The sequence below is a fragment of the Amblyomma mixtum genome, chromosome 3 (genome assembly GCF_055824585.1).
Source record: "Amblyomma mixtum isolate Tamu chromosome 3, ASM5582458v1, whole genome shotgun sequence".
Classification (NCBI taxonomy): domain Eukaryota; kingdom Metazoa; phylum Arthropoda; class Arachnida; order Ixodida; family Ixodidae; genus Amblyomma; species Amblyomma mixtum.
In genome coordinates this window covers 207073348-207098100 of record NC_143014.1, presented here as the reverse complement: position 1 = coordinate 207098100, position 24753 = coordinate 207073348, and the positions used below count along the sequence as shown (strand labels likewise).

At 43.7% G+C, this 24753-nt stretch overlaps 2 long non-coding RNA genes across 3 annotated transcripts; one reads left to right on the top strand and one right to left on the bottom strand.

Moving 5' to 3' along the window:
• The first annotated feature begins 359 nt into the window (after positions 1 to 359).
• LOC149353431 (uncharacterized) lies at positions 360 to 23431 on the top strand. Its single transcript, XR_016290980.1, has 4 exons — positions 360 to 899; positions 4986 to 5093; positions 19797 to 19875; positions 23264 to 23431. It is a non-coding gene; the product is annotated as an uncharacterized LOC149353431 (long non-coding RNA).
• Positions 9970 to 17575, bottom strand: LOC149353432 (uncharacterized). 2 transcript variants are annotated; one of them, XR_016290979.1, is made up of 6 exons: positions 17384 to 17575; positions 16935 to 17013; positions 16614 to 16676; positions 16385 to 16435; positions 12132 to 12291; positions 9970 to 11560 (listed from the first exon to the last, which is right to left on the bottom strand). It is a non-coding gene; the product is annotated as an uncharacterized LOC149353432 (long non-coding RNA). The 2 variants fall into 2 exon arrangements; XR_016290978.1 differs by lacking the exons at positions 9970 to 11560; positions 12132 to 12291 and adding an exon at positions 15809 to 16256.
• Positions 23432 to 24753: the final 1322 nt, after the last annotated feature.

The following is a 24753-nucleotide window of genomic DNA, read 5'->3' as shown; positions in this document are numbered from 1 at the left end:
AATACTAGTGTGAGCAAGTGGTGTTCTGAGTTTACACTTTTAACCCATATATGCTGAATCTTCAGGAATTTAAACAAATTAAATATCTTCTGATATAAAATGTTTTCACTTCAGAATTCAGAATCATCCTTTTATTGATGGCAATATTTTTCCCAATGCTGACGTTTAAGCTGTCCTGCAATTAGGATACTAGGAAAAAGCACTACCTATTATGCGCAGTAAAGCTTCAAACATTTGACATTGACTTTAAAATCACATTTCTCATTGGGATTTTTTTATGGCAATGTGCAAATCTCATTTTTTGTTTATTGCAGAGTCTCGATGTAGTCGACTTTGCTGCCTGCTTCTAGAGAAAGGCTGGCAGCTCTTAATCTTATTGCACACAACACAACAGTTGCGCAGGAAATGTTTAGCGCCTGTGAACCTACGCTAGCCGGCACAAGCTTTTACACAATAAACTTTTACAGTTACTGGGCAAAAAAGTGGTGGCCTATATGTAGGACACCATGCATATATGGGTTAAACATTGTCTTGTGTCTGTGTGAAATGCCAGCTGGCTCAAGAGTGTGGTATCATGAGAGGTTGAGATGCAAAAAGTGCAATTAGTACTGACGTGGTGCACTTGCTTAATTGTTTAGGTTGTGAAGTTGGGCAGCCTTGTCTTGCAGAGAAAATAGCCACTACAGATAATTACTATTAAATTGTGTGTAAGGCATGGTGTGTACTGCATCTTCCAGAGAAAGCTCAGCTGGAGATTATGATGTTATGCAGGTCAAGTGCCTGCTGTTCCACAGCCAAGAAGCCCGAAAAAAGCTGTCAGCAGAGAGAGTGTCTCCACAGTCCAGAATTGGGGCCATTCTCCTTTTTTCTGCCGAATGAACGTGCGTTGCAGAGTACATGTAGGTATTGTGGTTTATTTGTGTGTTTTTGTAGACTGTTCAGTATGTTCAGTCACTGCATACACTCCTTTGAACCAGGACATCAGTAGCATAAGTTGGCATGCCCCCATTTGAAATAATATGTGGGTCTGTTCTCAATAAATCATCATCAAATACTGCCACTTTGATGCTCAGTATTATTTCATCGGCTACAGGGCAGTGTTTTAAGGCAGTATTACAGCGGGATTACAACCCTGTTATCCTTCTACTGTAACATGGAGTGGTCACAGATGTCACAGAGGCTGCCATTTTGTAGTCTGTGGACTACTATGAAAAGTTGCAGATGTGTCTAAAGGGATTATCACAGCTCTCATCGGCCTGCACAGCTAACGCTACGCGCTAAACAACAAAATGGTGCTCGTGACGTCATGTGAATATACCAGTGCCATGTGCAAGTCCTCAAAGTCCTTTCCAGCGCAGGTGTCTTATTTCGCTTTAGGGGCAAAATGTGGAAGATGTTATGGTGCAGCCATGTTTTGCAGCTCAAAGATGAAACAGTAATTGAACTGTCAGCTGGACTCGCATTACTGACCACGTCTGAAATTAAACAGGCACAGATTTTATTTTGGCTTCTATGACCTATCACTGTAGTTGAAGCATTTTTGCTGCCTTTAGGTACAAGTGCTAAGTTAGCACTGCCAAAAAGTAATACTGTACAGCCTTTTTTTATACTTTTTTAATGTTTGAAAAATTTAAATTTGTGTGCTACAGTGATATAACCAAAACTGCAAGCACTGCATTCACTTTCTAATGAAATAATCACCCTTGAACTGCCTGAAAGTAAGCTAAGCTAAGCCAAAACAGTATCTCCCTTCTTAAAGGCAAGCCCATCTTTAGCCTATTTTCCTTGCTGAAAGTAAAATGAAGCGTGCAGGTGGTGTGGATTTTACATTAACTATAGTGAGATGGCCAAATATGTCTTTTCATATTCTGTTAGCCTATTTGTATTATTACAACAAGCGAAGTCTTTATGTGAAATATACCAGCTGCCAGGTTTTCTTTTGAGCCTGGCCATGTAGCTCATTTTTTGCATCACTAGGGTTGCAGGTTTCTAAGCATGAAAGGAACTGTCAAGCCCAGATGCACAAGCAGTTGGTGTAATTTTGATGGAAGGTGTGTGTGTTGCTTGCCATGACATGATTGATAGCTGCACCTTCTTTATTCATATTTTTGTTGTTTTTATGGCATTGAGGAAATATTATACAAGGTACATGGTTTTGAAAAAGAAATTAATTTTGGTTATGGCAAACTCCCCTTATGAGACTCCTTGCTTTGTGTGGTCAGAGCGCAAAACTGTTTGCGAGAGTGAGTTGTTTTAGGGTACACTTTTATGCTGTTGCAACGCAAAGTAACCTGAAGTTGCCTAGTTGCCTCCTTCCTTTGCCTCATAATGCACCGTATATTGTCCAGGACTCAAAGGTAATTGTGCTATCAAGCTGTCCTTTGGCATGGAAAAATAGTAAACACACTACGTGAAATCTGTCCAGCCTTGCTAGTAGGAAATCATGCTAGTAGAAACCCATGCATCATTGTGCCAAAGCTGCATTGCATGCTCTGTGATTTCCACAATGAACAGTGTGCCTTCTTTTTCATTTTTTTTGTTTAGCTCTTGCACGTTATATAGTGGATGTTTCACCTAGGCTACTCTACAATTTTTAAATATAGGCTTTTTGTGTTAGAAAAGTGCTTTTTTCGGCACAGCATTGCCAATGGTGTTGCGTGTCAGAATACAGGTAAGATGTGCTTACTAAGTAAGTAAGCTGGTTAACTAATATTGAGTAGTTAACTTTTTAGCTATTACTGTTAGTCTCAGATGCATGCGCTTTCGAGAAGCTTGCACACAAAGCAACACCCCCAGTGCATGTAACTCGTCGAAATGGCCAAAATTCGTTTGTCCATAGTGCCAAGGGTAGCACGTTTTTGAAATTCTATAGATACTACTTATGGTGGGCTACACGCCTCTCAAATAAGTAGACTAACAATAATACTTGGAAAATTAAATAAATAATGAATTAAATTGAATTAAATTAATTAATTAAATTTAATTAACCTGCCTACTAGTTGCACGTCTTAGTAGTACTATGATGCGCTACACCACTTACAATGCTATGCTGAAAAAAGTGCTATTCTTACTTAAAAAGCCTGTTTTTAAAAAGTTCAGAACAACTTAGGTGAAACACCCGGTATGTGCATTGTGCTGGCAAAACAGGGATTGGTGGCTAGCTGTCTTGGTGCATGTGTTTCACTCCTGTCTTTTTGTTGAGCTGTTCTTCCAACACAAAATCCATGAACAGACTTGTGTATGTGCTACCACTAACCTTATTCTACATTCCTTTCTGACACTCTAAGGTGTGGGTTTGTTAGTACAGTCAAGTCCACTTATAACAATACTGGTTATAACAATATATCGGATATAACAATGGTCAGTCATGGCACCATCAGCTTTGCCATGTGTTCTATGGTAAAATAAACTGCTTATAGCAATGCTGTCAAGGCACATTATAGGTTATAACAATTAAATCTGGTAATTGAGTGTCAACCATTATAGAAAAAAAAAGAAGGAAATGCTACAACCACACCAGCAAAACCATACAACACAAAAGCGCGCACGTGTGGGGCCGACCAATGCACTAAGCTGGCGCAGCAATGCCACGAAAGCAAAAGAGGCAGGCGTCATCGCGTCAGGAGAGCTGCTGCATTGCTGCATTGGTTACGCGTGCCATGCATACCCCCAATCAGTCGGTGCAGTGCGCGTGCGTGCAGCCAGCGCGGTCTTTCTCTCGTCAGCTGTCACCGCACCCTTAGTTCTGCATGCTTCTTGAATTTCCCATAAGAATCACTTCCGGAAAACGGCTTCATTCCTGTGACGTGTTGGTGCGTGAAGCTCCCGTTGGCACAGTGATGGCGGTGCTTTGGTCATCGGTGAACGGTGAACACTGTTCCGGTTCCCTGAAGTTCGAATTAACCTGCTTGTACAGGCATTAGAACAGTCAAACCCCTCCGGGTATTTACTGTCAATAAATGCTCTGAAGTTTGTCATCTTTTCTCTTTTTTTGGCACAACCCTGTTATAACAATTATTGGTTATAACAATGGTATTTACATGGCACTTGAATATTGTTATAAGTGGGCTTGACTGTATTTACAAAGTTGTACAGTGTTAAACAGAAAAGGTGATGCAGTGAACGGGGACACCATAAAATTGCTTGTGGCATCTCTATTCTTTGTGTTGTCTCTTGTGTTTTTGCTGTCAGAAGTCATGTTTTTGAAACACGGATTAAAGGTTCAAGATCAATTTTTCAAAGGAACTTCATTTCCGAATGGAAAACAAACATAGTTATTTCAAATATTTGGGCACACCTGTTCAGCACAGACTGTCTGGCACTAGCGTCAGAGGAGCACCTTGTGTCGTCTGGAAAGGCAATAGCATGTGTACCCAGCTATTGCTCTGGTGATAAGAAATCGTGCTGCTGATGTCGGGGGCTCATTCATGATGAGCGACTTGGCTGAGACATTTACTCAGTTAACCTATATGTACACAGCTATGTTGGAACAAGGCTAAACCAATTGGGCAATGGTAAAAATGGCCCTTGTTTCATTTCTGTATGTCTCTAAGGTATGATGTTGTACCCAGAAATTCTGGACAAGTGCATTTTTCAACGGGAAATTATTCTATGTATGCATTTTCTTTTTCATACATCATAAGGTTTCACTATATCAGTCACTATATTTGCAGCTCTCCCCTCTGCAGGCTTCAATTTTTGGTGCTATTAACATTTTTGCGATCCTCAAAAGCGTTCCCCATTGGTTTTCTATGGCAGTCTTAACTACCCTATGCGAATGATGGACAAACTTTACAAGATTTTGCTATGCATTGGAAGAATGGATTATTACCTTCAATTTTTGCATAGCAGTACCTTATAATATTATACAGTTCACAATTAAAATTGATGTCTATTGATCCTGGACCTGGTATAATTAATGGCAGCTTTTGCCTTTCTTTGCAAATTTTTATTTTACTGTTGTGTATTGCTGGTCCTGTTTGCAGGTGCAGTGCCAACCCGCACAAGGGCTGACTTGTGAGGAGCACCTCTGGGGCAGCTGACTACAGAATCACCACCAGCCTGTGGTGCTTGCAGTTACCGAGAGTGGAAAGGTCTGGGTGCCAAAATTTGCACAAATTGCCCTATCTTTCACTTTTGTGTGAAAAATGACACTAAGTTTTTTCAGCCTTTGTGGAACACTTGTCGAACTGCTTTCTTTACCTTTTTTTGAGCACTAATGTGGCAACTAAACACTCACAAATGAAGCTGAAGCAAAGGCCGCAATTTCAGGGTTGTAATTTATCATGCTACAGCACACAGTGCAGAATTGCAGTGCATGCAGTGCAGGGGTGAACGGCAGCGGCTATGCGTTTTGGCTTGTCGTGTGGGAGAAATGGCGTTAGGAGTGCGTGCAGCTAGAGCAGCACGCTGCCCCAGCTGCGGAGCTGGTTATGAGGGACAACGATGACGCCGTGAAACAAAGGAATGGGCACCAAGGAGCTGCGCTCTAAAACATAGAATTGGGCTAACATGTGGGCACACGACATGAGAAGCTAATATGCAGCAACAGTCACTCACCATGGTGGCTTCTCTTGAGTGCCTCGATGCAAGGAGGTGAAGCTAAAGGCTCAGATCAGTCAAGCATTGTTGATGTGCTGAGAATTATTGCTGCCAAAATCACTTCGCTCTTTTTCGTTAGAATTTTGCAACGATTATTATTTCATTGCAGGGCTGTGTATGGCAGAACTGATATGCAAGCACTTAGTGGGCTGTGTCTTGCCAAGAAAGCAGCATTTCAGCACATTCCTCTGCCAGCACTGCCGGCCAGGCGTTGCAGAGGAATGCGTAATGGATGGTGCCACTCGCATTGTTTCCCAAACTGCTGCTTTTCATTAGTTTTGCAAGCTGTCTCATTGCATTTCACCAACAACGCTTCACTGCGTGCCTCTTCAGAATCATTTAAGACAGACAAGAAATACTACCTGGGGGCTTTAGTTTCAAGGATATCATTCTTTCATGATGAAAAACTGTAGCGCTCGAGACAAGGACACAACGAAGACGACAACACATGCGCTAACTTTCAACTCAACTAACTTGTTGTCGTCTTCGTTGTGTCCTTGTCTCGAGTGCTACAGTTTTTCATCATGAGCAACCAATTCGCCCAAACATCCACCCTGATTCATTAATATTTAGTTTTTTTTTTTCATATATATCTCGTTGCCGTATTTATCCAAATGTAACGCGACCACAATTGTAATGCAAGGGTCAGCTTTAGGTGTTTGAAACGGGGGAAAAAAAACACTATTGTAACGCGAGGGTCAACTTTGTGGGAATAAACGAAACAATGCGAATGTAACGCGAGAAGCCGGAACTATAGAACACAAATGCTACTCAAGAAACCAAAACTGTGCTAAAAGCCGTGCAATTTTATTAAGTAGCGGCAAAATGGGTGGCAATTTTATGCCTCGTCTTCATCCTCTCCACAATTATCACCATTGCTGCTGTTATCTCAGCCAGGCTTCTCTTTGCCTCTGGTTGTCCCCCACGGCAGCTCGTCCTTACTTCCTTCGAGCGCCTTTGAAATCGAGCATTTCTTAAATGCTCGGTTGACCGACCATTTCATAAGACAGAATGTACCACTCAGCTGAAACCCACTGGGCAGCAGTAGATGCGCTCGGGCATTTCAATCTTCCTGCAGGTGTTGAGGTAGATCCCAATTCAGTCCAGTTCCAATACAACTGACACAAGTATATCTGTGTGAATAGCAAAATTTTGGGTGCAAAGCAAATTCGAATATTAAAACTGAAGTGCAAATCGAATCGAGTATTTTTCATATGCTGCCAAGGTAAATTTTGGATGAATTGTTCTGCAAAACACGGCCGGAAAAAAAGCAAAATTATTGCACAACCTTTTTCACTAGTGTACTTTCAAATAGTTCCCAGCAAAAAGAAAAGTCCAGTGCAGCTGTTCACTGAACGGATGTTACAAGTTGAGTTTCTTAATTTTGTCATGGAGGAAAGTGAGCTGCTCAACATGTCCAGGAAGTAGGCATGCTGTCCTGCTGGTAACAATAGCACCAGAAACTGAGAATAGTCAATCACTAGACACGCTTGTGGCTGGTATGGGCAGGTATCTGCTTGCAAGTTGAGCCAGCAGAGGGTAAGCATTTGCACCTTGCTCTCGCCTCCAGCGATAAGGGTCCTCCTTTCGGTCTAGAATCGCATCTTGCAAGTATCGTCTACTTCTGCTTGTGCTCATGGCTGTGAATGCTGTCGCTGCCTTAAAAGGGTGTCGAAATTCTTCCGCAGTGCTGAGGTGGGTTGGACTGTTTCCTGGGCCACCAACACATGGGATACCTGTGTGCTGTTTTGTGTATTAGGAATGTTTGTACATTTTCAACTACCAAGTTCTTGGGCCAGTTACTCTTTGCTCCATGCTCTTGGTATACCACTAGCTCGAAACGAGGGTCCAAGAACATTGCCAAGTTTACAGCATGGTCAAGTTTGTAGCTTGGAAACCTTGTCTTCAGGCACTCAGCCAGATTAGCAGAAAATACAGATGTTGCAACTGTTGAGTCGCAGCATTGCTTAGGTGCGTGAGCAAGGAGTAAAAGGATGGACGTGAGAGCTGAGAGTGTTGGGTAGCTATCAGCTCCAGCTGTAGTTCCTTCTTCAAGCAGTCTCAAAGCAGCAAAATAGTCATTCATTTCCCTGGGTAGCTATCAGCTCCAGCTGTAGTTCCTTCTTCAAGCAGTCTCAAAGCAGCAAAATAGTCATTCATTTCCCTCCGTTCTGTCACTGAAGAGCTTTCAATGTGTTCATCTTCAGATGCAAGATCTATGGTTATTGCCTCTATCAACTCCACAAGCCTGGAAAACATTGCAACTTCGCTATTCAACCTCGTTTCAACATCCTGTACAACTCGAAGAACCGGCTTGTTTAGTTTTTTTCTGGCAACAATTCAGTCTGTCATGTGCCTTTGGGCTGTGCTTGTAATGCCTAACAATGGCTATTGTTTTCTTACAAAGCACAGAAAGGCCTGAAGTCATTTCCGTGGCGTCGTTGACAGCCAGCTCCAAGGTGTGGGCAAAACAAGTTTTTTCAAACTGAGAAAGAGCATGTGTGGCTCCCCGAATATTGTGCGCATTGTCAGTCACCACATAAGTTGGAAAACTGTTATCGGGAGTGTCCCACTCGGCAACAAGACCTTCTAGAATTGCAGCAATTCTAGTTGCTGTGTGCTTTCCCGGAAATTGATGGGTGCTCAACTTGTACCGCGTCAGCTTGAACAGAGGGTCCAAGAAGTGGCATGCCAGGCTGATGTAGCTTTCATTTGCTCTTGATGTGCAAATGTCAGAGGTGAATGCAAGTGATTCCATGCCATCTTCAAATGCTTTGTGCAGCTCCAGAAGGACTTGCTTCCTAGTGTCATTGTACAACTTGTGCACCAGTGTACGAGACAGTGTTGTTCTTGATGGTGGCTGATAACCAGGAACAGCCTCATTCAACAAGTATTTGGGATCATGGTCTTTGACGATAGCATATGGCTGCAAATCGAGTGCTCTTCAGGCAATCTTTAGGTCCAAGGCCTGCCGTTTCGATTCTGGCAACGCTGTTTTTCTCAACACATCGGTGGTGCTTGGTTGACTGGTATCCACCGTTCCTTTTACAGTAGCTTGAAACTGCGCATAAAATTTTTGTGCCGCTGCAAATGATTAACAAAAGTAGGCTCCGTGACTTCCTGCAACTTTTTTTTCGATAGTGCATTTCGTTCTTGTCATTTACTGATTAAGCAAACCTATATTTGACGGAAGCCAACAGTCATCGAAACCAGGGAGCATAGGGAATGTCTTTTCTTCTTGTAGTTTTTTGTAGTTTTTGTAGTTTGTAGCTTTTGTAGTTTTTTTTTCAGCGGGAAATTGATAAAAGCAGAAGAAAAAACAACCACATGCTGTCAGTGGGATCCGAACCCACGACCTCCGAAATTCCCTGTGCTCCTTGGTTTCTATATGACTGTTGGCTTCCGTCATTTGTGTCATAACGAACACCCTTTTCCATTCCCTTGTCTGCTCTACGGCTTTATGGGGGCCTCAAATCTGGCAGTCTTGATGCCATAGGTAACCTAGCACAACTTCCGTCCTCACCGTTTGACCCCGTTATTATGTGGCGCTTGTGGTAATACAGGACCGTACTACGTCCGCCGCTATGAATGAGGATGGCGCTGGGGAACACTCTCAGGGTTCGCTTACTCGACGCATAAATACCCCCAAAAGCAGCAGATTGGACAGCCACTGCCATAGCTCAGTTGATAGAGCACCGGACGCGAAATTCGGAGGTCCTCCTGACATCGGGTGAAAGGGGTCTTGCGCGTAAAAAGTGAGGCAGGTGTGGCTGCCAGCATTTGACGGTGACTGAGGCTGTGAAGGCAGGTCCGTGTGTAGTCCGTCAGGACAAGTGAAGGGGTGTATTGCTCATATAATATCCTTTATGTCAGATGTCCATGTGCTTTTTACAAGTTCACATAATGTCCACAGAATGTCCATATGATTTTCATTTTGGTCATAATGGCCCATATCATGACCACACATGATATTGATTAGGGGTGGCAAGCCAAGAAATGGGACGACATGATGACAGATGAAATATGATTTCAATGGCGGGGGGCCTAGCGCAAGTGCTCCATCCTGCTTTGCTGCCTGCTTCTTCGTCTTCTTCGTAGTAACAATATTTTATGGGGGGGGGGGGGGGGGGGTCCGTGCTGTAGTGGCAAATAGAATAGAACATGGAGGGCCACGATGACATCTCATTTAGTGGCCAGTCGGTCCTATACTACTCTGACAATGTCTCCAGTTCGTTTTGAGCGGCCTGTGAATATAACAGGGTACAGTATGAAACAGTAAACTAAATAATGCACTGTGTGAAGGAAAATGTGTCAGTTAGAGTAGTGTGTGCTTGAAGAAATTAGCTCAGGAATTATGTTACAGGTGAAAACAATTGTACCTGCGAACCAAGACCTTCACTGACATGTGCTATTTGCACTCAGCTGTAGCACCGTCCAGAAAAACACAACTACATTCTACAACCCTTTCATGCACCATTTTTTCTTTCATTCAAAATAAATATTAATTAGTTTTCCAATGGAGAACTAATGACGGAGGAGTGGTTTTTTTTTCAGGCATGTAGAAACATCCTAGAGACTGCTGTAAGAATTGAAAACTAAGATTAAAAAAATCTAAGATTTATGACATTGGTACCATAGGCATAGTAAAATCGCTTCAGAGACACATTTTACACAAGGAATTGACATCAGTTCTGTTGTCAAAATCTCTAAGAAAATAGTGTGGGGCATGGTACTAAGATCACCATTTTGTGAAATATTATTTGCTGTGTTAGTTGGCTTAGAAAGCACCTTATCTGCAAAATTCAGGATGCTAAATTGATCTGAAATGAAAAAAAATCAATGCTATGTAGACCACAGTAAGAAAAAGCTCAAGTTTTTAATGTACCTAATTGTGTGCTAAGTGCCTTAAAGGGTTAAGAATCATTTTAAAAAACTACAGGCAGCAAGTCACGAGCACTAATAGTATGCGCGCACTATGTTAAAAAAAATCAGGGGGCACTTTGTTGACCTAAAGTGCGGTGAGGCGAAAGCCTTAAGCGTGGTGTTGCTGCTTGTGTCACTCATATGTGGTTAAGGTGTTGAGCTTCGCCTCTAAGAGCGGAACGCGACAGCGTCTTGCAACGCTGCCAGGGAGTCCATTGAACGCCATCGCCCGTTCGGCGCTATGCCTTGCTCGTCGGTAAATTGGTTTTTGAGGAAAGGAAATGTTTCTTTCTCTCATATCTCGGTGGACACTGAAACCTCGTCGTAACGGGAAGGGAGGAAGATGGGAGTGAACGAAGACACCGTATTCACTAGACGCGCCTTTGTTCATTCCAAACCATTGAGCTGGCATGGCAGAGTAGTAGCGTGCTCGTCTCGCACTTCGGAGACCGGGGTTCGATTCCCGAGCTCGGCCAATTTCCTACTCGGTTTTATTTATTTATCTGGTCTGACTAGAAAGGTTAATTAGACTAATTGGTTTAGTAAGCAATTAACTAAACTAAGTCCCACTTACTTGGAGCATCATTATATGATCCCTTTAATTGGTTGCATGGTTACTAGCCAAAGTACAATTGGCCCCGTTTGAAATTCGTGCACTGTGACGTCACGACCGTTTCGACCAATTGAAAAGCGTGACATTTCTGTCGACAACCCCTGCTTACAACGATGAGGCATTAAAGGCTTCCGCCTTAAAAAATTAAAAGCATCTTGCACCCTAACATGAAGTGGATAACACAATGTGTGGAATAAATTTTGTGAATGCCATGTCATATGGTGACCCTTTTGGCCATTACCGTTTACCAAAAATGTTCCCATGCTGTCAAAAAAAAAAAAAAAGGAATTGGCTTGTCTTGGCTTTCTTAGCAGTCCTTTGCTGCAGCTGCTTCAGCCTGCAAGGCGCATGCTGTAGCCATTTTCTTAACTCCCTCGTTGTCGCCCAGTGTTGCCGTAAATATCTTGTTTCAGCGAACAGCATCTATGCAGACTGAATTGACATATTCAGTATGATAAAACACAGAATGGATGATACTCTATTGGGGCTAGTTGTTGAGCTAGTTGGTGTATTTTAAACAGGTGGAGTACAGCGCGAGGAAACACAGGTGGGAAGGGATTGGCATGGAGAGGCGCTTTTCCTGCTGTTTTGTTTTTAAAGCCCACCCTTCATATAAATATTTCTAAATGCTATTAATAAAGTAGCACCCATCCATGTCAATTGTTTCTCATCTGTGCCCCCAGGCTGCACTTCCCATTTAATCTACTTAATAGTATATTACTGGCTAATGGTATATTACTGGCAATTGTGAATTGAATTACACTAAAGGAGGAACACACTTTGCTTGCTGCAAAATTTTTACCAACATTAAACATGTTGTACATAGAGTTGAGTTTGCATACGGGATGTGTACAATTCAATTTATTTGTACCCTTTCATTAAAACTCATATCCAAAACGACAACATTAAGTTATCAGTGGTAGGATATGCTCTTCCTGTCAAAGTTTAATTGCAGTTTTGTGCACCGCTGGCAGTACTTTGTTGAGTAACATACCCTTTATGACAGCTGTCACATTTAGTTCTCCAAATTTCTCTTTGCCTTTATTGCCCACCCAGCTGTAATTCTGGGCAACTGTGTCTTCCATTAAATAGATCAAAATTCGTTTGCTGGTTGCCGCCACATTGTTGCCACCAAGGCTCTTCAGTTCTTGAAGCTGAAAAAAGAAAAAATAGTAGGCAGCATAAATGTTTGTAATATAAAAATTTGACTCTTCATAAACTTTGAAGCCTTACTGCTGCATAAATTAGGCTGGGGTAAACATTAATTTCACGGCAAGCATGTTAGTGCTACAGATAATTAATACGCACAGAACAATTACATGCATATTGGGAACATGGAGAGAATCTTACTGCTAATAAAGGAATAATTACTCGTTGGCGTCCACTCAAGCGCAGCCATAAGGTTACAGTTGAAAGCTATACAGCTTTCACAGAAACTTCGTAGTTGCTGAAGATTCGTCCTGGTCTGGGGTTTGAACCTGAGACTACTTGCTGCCTTACCGCCCACTCCACCTTGGGGATTCCTCGAAACATTGGACCAACACTGTTCCCACTTCGAGTAGTTGATTAATTCACTCTCGCCCTACCATATGCGCTAGCCGTCCCGGTTAGTCCAGTAGGTAGAGTGACTTCTCCGATGAGGCGGTGGTCTTGAGTTCAAGCTCCAGACCAGGGCGAATTTTTCTTCAACTATGAAGTTTCTCTGAAAGCCATATAGCTCTCTGACGTAGGCATATGGCTTCGCTTGGGTGGATGCTAAAGAATAATTATTCTTTTATTACCAATCTACTCCCTTTTGGGGGATTCCTCCAAACATTGGAATCTTGCTGTTGCTGTGTGCCTCTATTCTTTATGGGGGCACACAGACCAAGTGTCAAATGCACATGCATACATGCTGGAGTTACACAGTCTAAATAGTATTCCACCCTGTACAGTGAGGGTGTGCCGAGATGAGCAGTAAATACTTGGTAGCTCATAGTTATAAGGAGGTTACTTGGAAGATGTTTTATGCGAAGCATATTAACGTAGGTTTCGGGCCTTCGTGCGACGCCCGGCGGTGGCCACCATTCACCTTGAAGTGAGATCACATGATGTGACGTCACGTGATGATGTCACTCCGGCTGCAGATGGGGCCTCATGTCGCGCCGTCGGACGAGGCCTCCACGCTTCGGTTCGCGCCGTCGCGCGCGACGCGGCGGTGGCGCCACCATCGCTGCATCACGTGATATGTGACGTCACGCCAGGGATGAGGCGGCGCGCGCCCGCTGTCGCGTCAGTCTCTGTGCCCGCAACCGCGCCAGCGTCTTTGCGCCGGGCGTGTATGCGGTCAAGATGCCTCCAAACGCTAAGGACGTTAATAATAAGAATGCAAAACGAAGGCTGCTTCGCATCCACTGGGCTTAACCTTGATAAGCCTCCAACTTTTTTGGCACCTTTCTAACTGCATGCATGCAGATACACAGATAAATTCTCCTACTGCTCAAAGATAGCACACCAACTGTTTATGACCACTTCTCATTTTCAGTACTACAGTAAAACCCCGTTAATTCGGATTTCGCGGGACCGGAAGAAATGTCCGAATTAACCGAATGTCGAATTATCGAGAGGACCAGAAAAAAACACAACAAAGTGCCCCTCATCAACATACCTTTATTTTTTGAAAAAAATCTGTTATCGTTGACTGCCTTGTGCGGGAAACTTTCATCGCTACGACGACTTTGCGCACTTCTGCCAAATGATGCAGTGCGCGCACGCTGTCTGCAGAACCTGCACATATGTCTTCTAGAACACTCAGGGCATCAACAGCCTCCGTCACAGTGTGATGCGGCAGTTCATCATGCGTGTCGTCGTTATCGTCGGAACTCGGCTGCTCACTTCCTAAGGCTTCTTCCACGATTTCACTGTCGGTGAGATGGCCGGCAACGGCAACATTGCTGTCGATAGCGACATAATCGCACAGCTCAACATTCGGCGGCAGAATGCTTTCGTAGTCGCTCTCTTCCTCGCGGCTGGCATCAGGTTCATCCACATCGATGGGACCGATGCTCTGAGTGAAGCCACTGTGTTTAAAGCAGTTTTCAATAACTGCAGGTGGTGTATTGCGCCACACGTGCACTAATATATGCACGGCGCTGAGAAGCGTGATATCGTACTTTCTACCTGCTTCTAAACACAACAACATGCGTTTGAGCACCTGCTTGCGGTACCGGGTCTTTACATATTGAATTATTCCCTGGTCCAAGGGTTGGAGGGAAGCTGTGGTGTTAGGCGGCAGAAAGAGCAGCTCTATGTTTTCCAGCCCTGACATGTTGTTGTGTGCACTACAGTTGTCGATTACAAGCAGTACCTTGCGTTTTTTTGCGCAAAAGCTGCGGTCTAGTTGGCGTAGCCAGGCTTGAAATATTTCAGATGTCATCCAAGCCTTTTTGTTGGATCGGTAGTCCACAGGAAGCTGTTTTATATTTTTGAAGCACCGCGGTTTCTGTGATTTTTCAATAACCAGCAGCGGCAGCCGCTCCGTGCCGGTCATATTCGCAGCAAGCAAAACTGTCACCCTGTCCTTACTTCGCTTGCCGCCGACGCAAGGGTCTCCCTTAAAAGCGAGTGTCTTATCTGGCAGGGCCTTGTAGAACAGTGCCGTCTCATCGGCATTGAATACGTTGCAAGGCTCATAAGCAGCGAGGCGCCTCGGAAGCTCACTCCTCCAATCGTTCTCCACGCTTGCATCCACAGCACCTTTCTCGCCGCAGACACTGCGGAATACCAAATTATGCCTCTTCTTGAAGCGGTCAAACCACCCTTCTGATGCACTGAAACCTCCAATGTCCATCATTAGGGCGTATTTTTCTGCTTGTGCACAGATGAGGGGTCCGCTCAACGGCAGCTGCGAGTTTCGCGCGTCCGCAATCCATCGAAGCAGTGCTTCTTCCAGCTTCGGATGTGCTGCCGTTCGGAGTCTCTTCCGCTTGTCGGAGAACTGCTGCCCATCGTAAGCTTGCAAAATTTGCGCTTCATTCTTGACGTACGAGCTCAGCGTGCTCCTCTTCACGTTAAATCTTGCCATGATGGCTTGTCGCGGAATTCCCTCCTTGACAGCCTTCAATATTTCAACTTTCTGTGCCAAGTCCTTCGCCACATACTTCGGCCGCTTCGCTGGGGCCTCGGTAGCCATCGCAGGAGCCGAGAAACGCAGCGTTATCGAGATTGTAGCGGAGAAAAACGCTGAGCACGCACACACCTCGCTCAACGGCGTTGCTCCACAAAGGGAAAAAAAAATGACGAGACGCAGCGGCGCGGCAGGGCAACGACAACAAAAAGAAAAAAAAAAACAAGAAAACCCATCCTTGGATTGGATTGGATTTGAGGCTTCTGCCTTGGCTGATGTCTACAGCGATGCGGATGGCGCCTCTACATTTCGGTTTCACACCAGCGCCGCTCTCGCTATCATCATCATCTCACCTCCGCTGCGCTCATGGCCTCCCTGTACACATGCAAGCTCCGCCGCCTGTCCGAATTAACCGAAGGACGGCCAAATTTCTCCAAATTAATGGGAGTTTTACGCCATAGAAAACCATATGTGGTTGACGGGACCGGATGAGCTGTCCGAATTATCCGATTTTCCGAATTAATGAGGGTCGAATTAACGAGGTTTTACTGTATTTGTGCTTAGTTTGACTGCAGGTTGGGCATAGCACTTGTAACTAAAACTGCTTATGCATATTCCATTCCATTCAAACAAGTCACATGATTTGTGTATATGACAAGCTGTGACCCTGCATAGCTATTCTTGTACATTGAAATGTTCTGCCCATTTTTTAGGACACAGTGAAGGAGAGGCCGCAGGCAATTTAAAGAATAACATACTATTAGGTATTCAGAGTTTCTAACAAAGCAAAATTTCATGGTACACATCAAGAATTCTTACCAGTTGCTCCATAATTTCATTGACGCTTCTGTCAAACTGCAGGAACTACGCACCTCCACAAATGATTTAGAAACCAGGATGGATGCCCCACTGCTTGTCCGGGGGTCCTCAGTGCTGGTAAATTCTGGAGGAGATCTAGAGCTTGCTCGATCGTTGGTCTTGTCAGCCTTTCTCTCATCACCTGCCTTTGAAACTCTAGCAGTGGATACACGAGAACATAGGCTGTAGGTCTTTGATGGAAACAGTTATGTATAAATACATGTAACCTACAAATTAACAGTATGTAAAAACTTCACAGCACAGAGACATGGAAAAAAACTTACCTGCTTCAGGAATGGCGTCTCTAGAGGTCACGGTGGCTGTGGGCGAGTACGCTGCAGAGTTCAAACAACAGATTAGCTAAAAGATATTTTTTCTGAGGACATTAAACTAACTTCACCCACTCGAGGTGCGAATGCTGGACCCAATTAGCGTACTAGCATCCGAAAATGTAACCAAGCATGAGTGTTTTCAGAATTTGTTCACATTTCCAAATACCACATAAGTAAATACCTGATGCAATGGCTGCTGTGACATGGGCACTGTTATGCAGTGCACTGTTGTGCAGTGCTTCATCTGAAACAAATAAAGAGTAGTCACCGTTGATAAGAAGTCAGGCCTGTTCTGTGCCCATGACTTATCCACTTCTTATACCCAAGCATCACCCAAACAGGTCATGCACACCTGATGTGGATGGTGCTGGAAATGCCAGTGGCACTGCTGGATATGCAGCTGCTGATCTAGGCACCTTTTTGGCTGACTTCCGTTTCTTTGGAGGGCTATTGTCATCAGAATCTGACTAACAAAAACCTTTTTGGTCTTAAGACCACCTACCTTTGTTCATCATCTGTTGATGCCATTTCCGAAGTGAATTCTGCTCTCCCTAATCTCTTCCTCGTGCTCTCATATGGTGCTAGAAATAGAAGAACATGAACCTTCAGCACATTAGAGAGAGAGATAAAGAGGGAATGTAAAAAGGTCAAATGTCTTCTGTGGTCTACTAAAGACATCAGCTAGCATTTCAACCAATATATACTATACCCTGATATGCATGTGCACTTTAAATGATAAACACAGGGTCACAGTGCAGCAGCCTGTGTAGTATTACAGATCCCCAATAGCTATCAAAATGATTTCAAAACCCCCAACCATGGCTTCTGAAAGCTTAGATGTGCCTTTGGTACATTAAAAATCAGAAGTACCTATCAACCGCTTTAACTTTTGAAATGGGTCGAACAACCATGCTGCTTACGCAGCGGTGATATGACAGTATCAAAACTTACAGAAAAGCATTTGACAAGGGCTGTATATTGCTGCCATTCATTCTGTGGCTGTGTGGAGGCCTTCACCAGCCTTTTGACTCAGTCGGCTTTCCTGCCAGGCCATACACAAGTGTCACCATCAGTGCATGCTGCCGGCACGACCTCCACCTCTTGAGGGTATACAAACTTAGCAGTTTCGAATGACATCTAAAAGAGGCAACAAAGCAGCCAGTACGAATCGTAATGTACATGAAAAATGACAGAAGTCGAGTGCTCAGCTTTATTAAAATGCCAGCAAGACACGTCCGCTTACTAACTAATGCTTTTTTCAACCAATATTCCACTGAAAAGAACACCTTGCCCTGCCAGCTGTCTTTATGGGCTTCGAACACATGGTTTCTTTGCAAAGGTTAGGAACCTAGTGCCTGATGTTTCCCAACACCGGTGTGATCAAGATAAAGGCCATGATAACCAATCATGAGTCTGTTGATCGCCTCATATGAACAAAGAATCAACGCCGGCGACAAGCAGGAACCTGTACAGCTAAAGTGAAATCCACACGCAAGTTTTATTCAATAAGGCTTGGGATGCTGTGGAATTGGAATCATAAGCACTATGTAACGCGCTGTGGCCAAGGCTACATTTGCCTTCACATGGCAGCTGATGTGAATTCCACGCACAATTTTGAACACTGTGGAATGGGAATCACAAGCACCGTGCAAGGTGCCGTGGCCAGGGCTGCATTTGCCTTCACGTGGCATCAGCGAATTGGGAAAGAAAAGCTGCCAACCTTTCGGTAGACTGTCACAGCCGATTCACTCAAAAGCATTTGTGTAAAATTAATTCGTTGTAGGCAGAACTCAGCAGCAAAAACATGCAACGTTGGTACTGGCACTGCCAAATGGTGGTGTGGTTGCCTTCATCCTGAAATTCTTTAGAAAACTCGCGACATGGTAGTGTGGCCAAACAGTGTATGCACAGCCCTGTGAGTTACTGTTGCCAGCTCACTGTGATGACCACTAGTCTTGACAAAAGGCAAGAAGCCCTTTTATGCAGAAACTATGCCGAAGGCCAAGCACAAGTACACAGTAGAGCAAAAGCTTGGTATCAAGCAAGATGTGTCGCTACTGCATTATGACAAGTAGGCTCTTCAAACTGGATACAGTTCCTCTTAATGTCCATTTGCTGGATCAAGCAAACCGATGCTTCAAGTGTGCCTAGCGAGGTGCCAACCCTTCCTGGGTAGCTGAATGTGCCATGACACATACAAGTGCACTGTCGGGCGATTGGGAATCTACCCTTGTTCCTGATTCTACAGAGGCCACTGACAACAGTGTTGTAGGATTGGTTAATGATACGCACGGAACTGGAGTGGGCAGTTCTTATAACAGCATTGTGAAAGAACTTCAGGTCAGGTTAAGCCAACGGCTCATTTTGATGGAAGGACTGTGCAAAAAAAAAGGACGGGGCACTTGAAGGCACACACGAAATGAACCAGTACCAACGTGCCCAACTTTTTGCACTGCTTACGCAAATTGCGGTTACCTCATTGCTAAAGATACCGAAGAACCACCACTGTTTCAAAGATTTGCCAAGTGATGCCCGTGTCTTTCTGAAAACTCCTAGACAGCCTGGAGGTAACATTGTTAACATGGAGCCCAGGCAGTACTGCCAGTTCTGTTAATTAAGAGGCCTTGAAACTCTGAAAACAATGGACAATGAGTCATCAGCTCGGTCTCTGTCTTTCAACATTGATGGCCTCCCAGTGGCTGAAAGCTTCCGCACACAAATTTGGCCTACATTATGTTGGATGACCAACTGCAAAGGGCTGGCCCCATTTCTTGTTGGCATTTTTGCCAGACATCAAAAACATCTGATGCATATGAATACCTGTTGATGAGCTACTTGTTGAAGAATGGCTCAACTGTCCTGAATTCTCACTGTTCTGTGAAAGTACACAGCTTTGTTTATGATGCTCCTGCAAGATCATTTGTGCTGATGACGAAATCACACATGGGGTACTTGAATTGTCCAGGTTGTGATGCAGAAGGGAACTGCATAAATGGCAAGGTTGCTTTTCCTCCAACATCAAGCACTCCGAAGACAGATTGTTCGCTTAGGGAACAAACGGATAAGGAGCACCATCGTGGCACATCAGTTCTGCTGAAACTACCCATTGATTGTGTCAAAAACGTGCCATCTGATTGCATGCATTTGGTTTGTTAGGGTGTTACGAAGAAGGCTAACACATCTACGGCTTTCGGGACCACCGACAGCTTGCATTGGGCCTGCTGGCCAGAAACAGATTTCTCAAGAAATTTTAGATGCTACCAGTAATGTCCCAGCAGAATTTGTACGCAGAGGGCGGCCCGTTGCTGACTTTCACCAGTGCTGACTTTGACCACTGAGCTCCGGCTTTTTCTATTGTACGCAGGGCCTCACGTCCTTGGAGATGTTTTGCCACCACACTGTATGCGAACTTCCTTGTGCTCCACTCTGCTATATCAGTGCTGGTGAGCAAAACCCTCTCTGCATTCAACAGTGTTTCTATGCATGCCTCCTGTTGGATCTTTTGTTTCTGAATTTGCTAGATTATATGGCAAAGAGTATGTTTCATTTACTGTGCGTTGCCTCTTGCATCTTGGAGATGATGAGAGCGTTTTCGGTTCCTTGGACAATGACTGTGCATTCTGTTTTGAGGATTGCCTCCAGCAAATTATAAAGGAACTTTGCAAGCCAGGGGCATTGCTTCAGCAACTGCACAACCAAATCATTGAGAAGGATTACATCCAAGTGGAGTTGCGAGAAAGCACACTGAGCTCATTGTCAGTGCAACTCATAACAGAAGGTTGCTTCCTTAAGAGTGCAAGCCGCCCGAGTATTCTATTGCCAATACCGACAACTTCAAGCTAACCAGCAGCAGGCCAGGCAATTGTTGCATTGTTGATGGTCACATTGTCAAGGTTAAGAACTTAGCATTTTTAGAGGGTACGTCTTCCTGTTGTGTGATAGGTCATGAGAACAAATCCAAAGAGAATCTTTGCACGAAGCCATTCAAATCGACCAAAATTAATATTGTCGTCATCTCTGAGATGTCAGAGTTAAAATTCTGGCCATATTAGAGTGTTAGGTAGGTGGTCTTGCCACCTTTTGAAGTAAATCAATGGTTTTTTCCTTACTGCACACATAAGATGCATAAAACAAATCAACGGTTGAGGCATATTGGAATGTTACTATTTTGGCTTTTTTCATTTTGGGAAGAGAAGTTACTGAATAAGCATGTGTAGTCTGTTTTATGGGGTTTAGTGTCCCAAAGCAGCTCAGGCAAAGAAGGATGCCGCAGTGGAGGGCTCCAGATAATTTAGATCACCTGAGATTACTTAACATGCACAACGCACGGGCCTCTAGCATTTCGCAAAATGTGACTGCTGCAGCCGGGACTGGACCTGCGTCTTTTGAAAGCATTTATAGTTACGAAGCAATTTAGCACAGCTCAAAAAGTCAACGTGCAGTCAGTGGGAACCTGAGCCATGACCTTCACATGCGGTGCTTTAACCACCAACTCTGAGCTGTACTTGTCATGGGAGATTGTAACAAAATTGCCATTAACAAGTCACACTCGTCCGACCCCATGTTGAGTTGCTCGTACTGCCAAAGATGAGTTACAGTTGGCGATTGCGTTGGTTGCAGTTTTCTACACCATAGTGTCGTAGTTGTCAATGAAAAGCGTTTTGCGTCTTTGGCGCGTGTTTAAAGCCTGACATCGGTTACTTTCATCAAAAATTACCATAAAATTTGGCGATTTTGGTATGTTTTCTGGGGAATAATTTGGTGGTTGAAGAGTTAACAGCTCAGATACAGCAGCAACAGACACCCTTCTGCTTATGAAAGTATCTGTCCAGTTATGTATTGCCTTACTTGAGACTCCCCACTGCCAATCTGTGGTTGAGTGTGGTGCTGGTGAGCATTCTCCAGCTAAGTCTGTAGGCAACTAAAGATTGTTTCCTTCGAAAGGAAAAGAACAGACAGCCTCAGCCCTAGGTTAGGGCTGCACGCAACATGACAAACTCATGGCTTCGACTCCCTCTGGCAGTGTAATTCTTTTACCTTGCTGAATTGTCTGCTGTCTAAATGGTTACTCAACTGCGTAGTCTAAAAAAAGCAGATGTTTTCGGAGCTTCTATGGTTGCAAATACTGTTGGCCTGTTTCATGTTAATGATTCAATATCTTTCATTCCTGTCTGCTGTGCAGAGGCAATGACCGGCACTCGACTGCTGTGTCAAAAAGACAGTATTGTTTGACGTAGGCAGACATATTCTAAACACTGTGTATGAGCTTACTGGCTTGGGTCATTTGTTGTAGCATATTTAGTGAAAAACAGTAAAGAAGACTGTGCAAACAAAGAGAACACAGACGTGCAGAACTCATCTTTTAACTGAGAAGGGTTGTTTTGTAGGACAGTTGGTCATATACAACTTACATAAGCATTCACCACTTATTTGTCCAGATCTGTGCTTTTCCACCTCTTTTACTGCATCAAAGCTCAGGTTTTGAAAACCTACAGCATCTGTCAGCAATGTGATGATTCTAGAAAGGCCATTTTGCAAGAAGGGTGCAGGTTGTGCCCGTAGCCTTTGCTTTCTGTTTTGTTTTTGAAGAAAAATTTTATACTTCAAGACATTACATGTTCAAGAGGTGGAAAAGTGCTGCAGTTTTCAGAAATGATCTAAATACAGCAAAAAATGTGATGACTGATGTAGAAGAGAACCTATGATTTCTGTTTTTTTTTAATATGCTCATGTAATGAGGTGTTTTGTCCATGTGCGTCTTTTCGTGTGTTTTGTTGAGGCACGTAGCTTGCAGTATGTTCTGTTAGGTTATGTACTTCCTTTGCACAGCTATTGTGGTGAGTTTGCTGTACAATTGCTTGTTTCTGACATATTGTTTTATTTTATATGCTGCGATTCTGCAAATAGCTTTCAACTGTATTTCTGTTTTAGTTAGTCTTGTCTCATTATTCACTTTAAATGTTTAATCATCAGTGCATGTTCGCTGTTTTTTTGTTTGTTACGGGACACAGGGCAGGCAATCTTAAACGGATGAGCAGTGCAGTGACATATGCGGTTCGGATGAGCAATGTAGGGTGGTTGGTTTAGAGAGCTATGGAAAAGCTTGTGTAGCAAACAGAGGCTGGCAGTGCTTCACAGAAATAGCAATAAAATCAAGAAGAATGGTCTTGCAATAGGTACAGCCAGCCAATGCTTTACTGCTCTGCAGTCTGTGCACATGCAAAAGTTGTCAAAATGTGGATTTTCTCATCCTGAAGTGTACGCATGCAAAATATTTTGTCCTAACTAAAACTACAACTTATGTTTTGTGCCCTCCTTATGGGCTTCTCTTAATCATTTCTGCAATTCTTACCAATTTTTGTCTGCCGCAGCAGTATTTGCACATTTAGTTTTTTTCATCGTGACATGAAACAATAAAATCTCTGGGCTTGGTAATGAACGAAATTACCAGAAATAATGGGATCTCTTTCATTGTTGGAAGACTGTCGCACTCGGTATGAGCTGCAGTGCCAAAATTATGGTAAGAACTCAGTTCCTGAAGCAGTGCGAACTCGGCCGGGCTGTAAATTTATGCATTTAGCTGTTAGCGGCAGTGCGGAGAATAAAGTACACTGAATTTTTGCGGAGGTTGAATGCTTTGTGTGGTGCGTATTGATTTACTATAAAGCGGAAAGCGTTGTCGGTTCAGTCCAGACACACTGCAAGTCATATTGAGTTTGTAGTATATGCAGCGCTGAGCTAAATTTAATGACAGAATTCGCTTTGCGCTGAGATCATTATAATGGTCTATTTCACACTGAATATGTGTTTTTTTTTTCAATTGTTCTTCAGGCATTACGGCTATATGTACAAGGCTGGAGTCAAGAAGATACCATCAAAGCAATGAAAGATAGTATTCGACGTCCTTGAAAAAATGTATCTATGACACAAGGGGCCTCTCCAGCATGATTCGACTGCTACCTTCGTCTACCAATAAAGCTAAGAATGCTGTTGGGCAGATGTGAACGTTCTTGGTGTTGATGTTCGGCAAGAACACGGATTACATGAGTATGTTCGTGTTTCTGTATATCCGAGCATACAGCACCACTATTAGACACATTAAGTAACAAATCTCTTCCTGGATGCCTCAGGGTTATACCAGCAATATCAAGAAACACTAGACGAAGCATACCAGACCTGCTACTGTAGAACTGCGCTATTACGTTTCCAAGTGTTGCGCTTTCCTGGCTGCTACGTTTTCATGAGCCGGACCTGTCCAAGCTCCCATAACAAGACTTACGTCACAACTATGTCAGCTCTCCCGCAGGCTACTTCGCTCGCGAATGTTACTCCACGATAGTAGTTCACCCCGTGCCGGCATTTTAGCAGCCTACGCCATTGGATCTTTCTGTTACTTGCGTTCTCCCCGTCGCCTGAAGCTTAGAAATACAATTTCTAGGTTCATAGTTCGAAACAAGGCAGGCTGAATTTTGTCTCCCAAAACGTTGCAACCAGTCCAGGCACAGACCCACCCTAGCAGAGCTCATACGAGTTGCAAAACCCAAATACTATATAACGGGCGCATAAATGAAATCTGGCAATCCAAGTGCGCCAAATCTCGGGAGCTAAAGTAGTAGACTGTTGCGATGCCTGTGGGCATTGAAATATGCTGATGCCTAGCAATACATCACTAAAATGGAATCAGTACAAAAAATGCATGATACAACAGTCCGAGAGATAATAGCTAAGACAGACCATACATAGCACTTATGAAGTTAGCGTTGGCAATTTCTTTGCCATTCTTACCTGGTGTATAGACCAGCTAACCATCTGTAAAGTTGCCAAAAGGAGCTGCCTGGTTTGAAAGCGTGGTTTTGCTGCTTTCGCAACTGGTATCAAATTAAAGAGCTGGGGTCCAGGCCCAGCCGCCTAGACGTCCGTAAGCAAGCAATACATTTCAGCACTTCCCGAGTTAATGACAAGCAGTGCTAGAACGGGAGCTAGTCGGTTTTGCACCTTGGTTGTAGAGCACTACTCCACAACACAAATGACAGATGAAGAAACACATGCAACAAACGAAGCGGGCTTCGTTTGTTCCATGTGTTTGTTTGTCTGTCATTTGTACTGTGGAGCATCGTACTATAAGCAAGAAGTTAATGACATCTACAGCTTTCATTTGCCGCTCTTTCATGGCGCCACCCGGCGCCTCAACCACCTGGACCTTCGCATAGAGATGGGTCAGGCCAAACAGCCATGTAACTCAGCAAAGGTGGCAGAGAAAATTTTCTGCCTTTTTATTGTGATTTCATAATAATTTCACAGTTTCTATCTTTATTTTGATG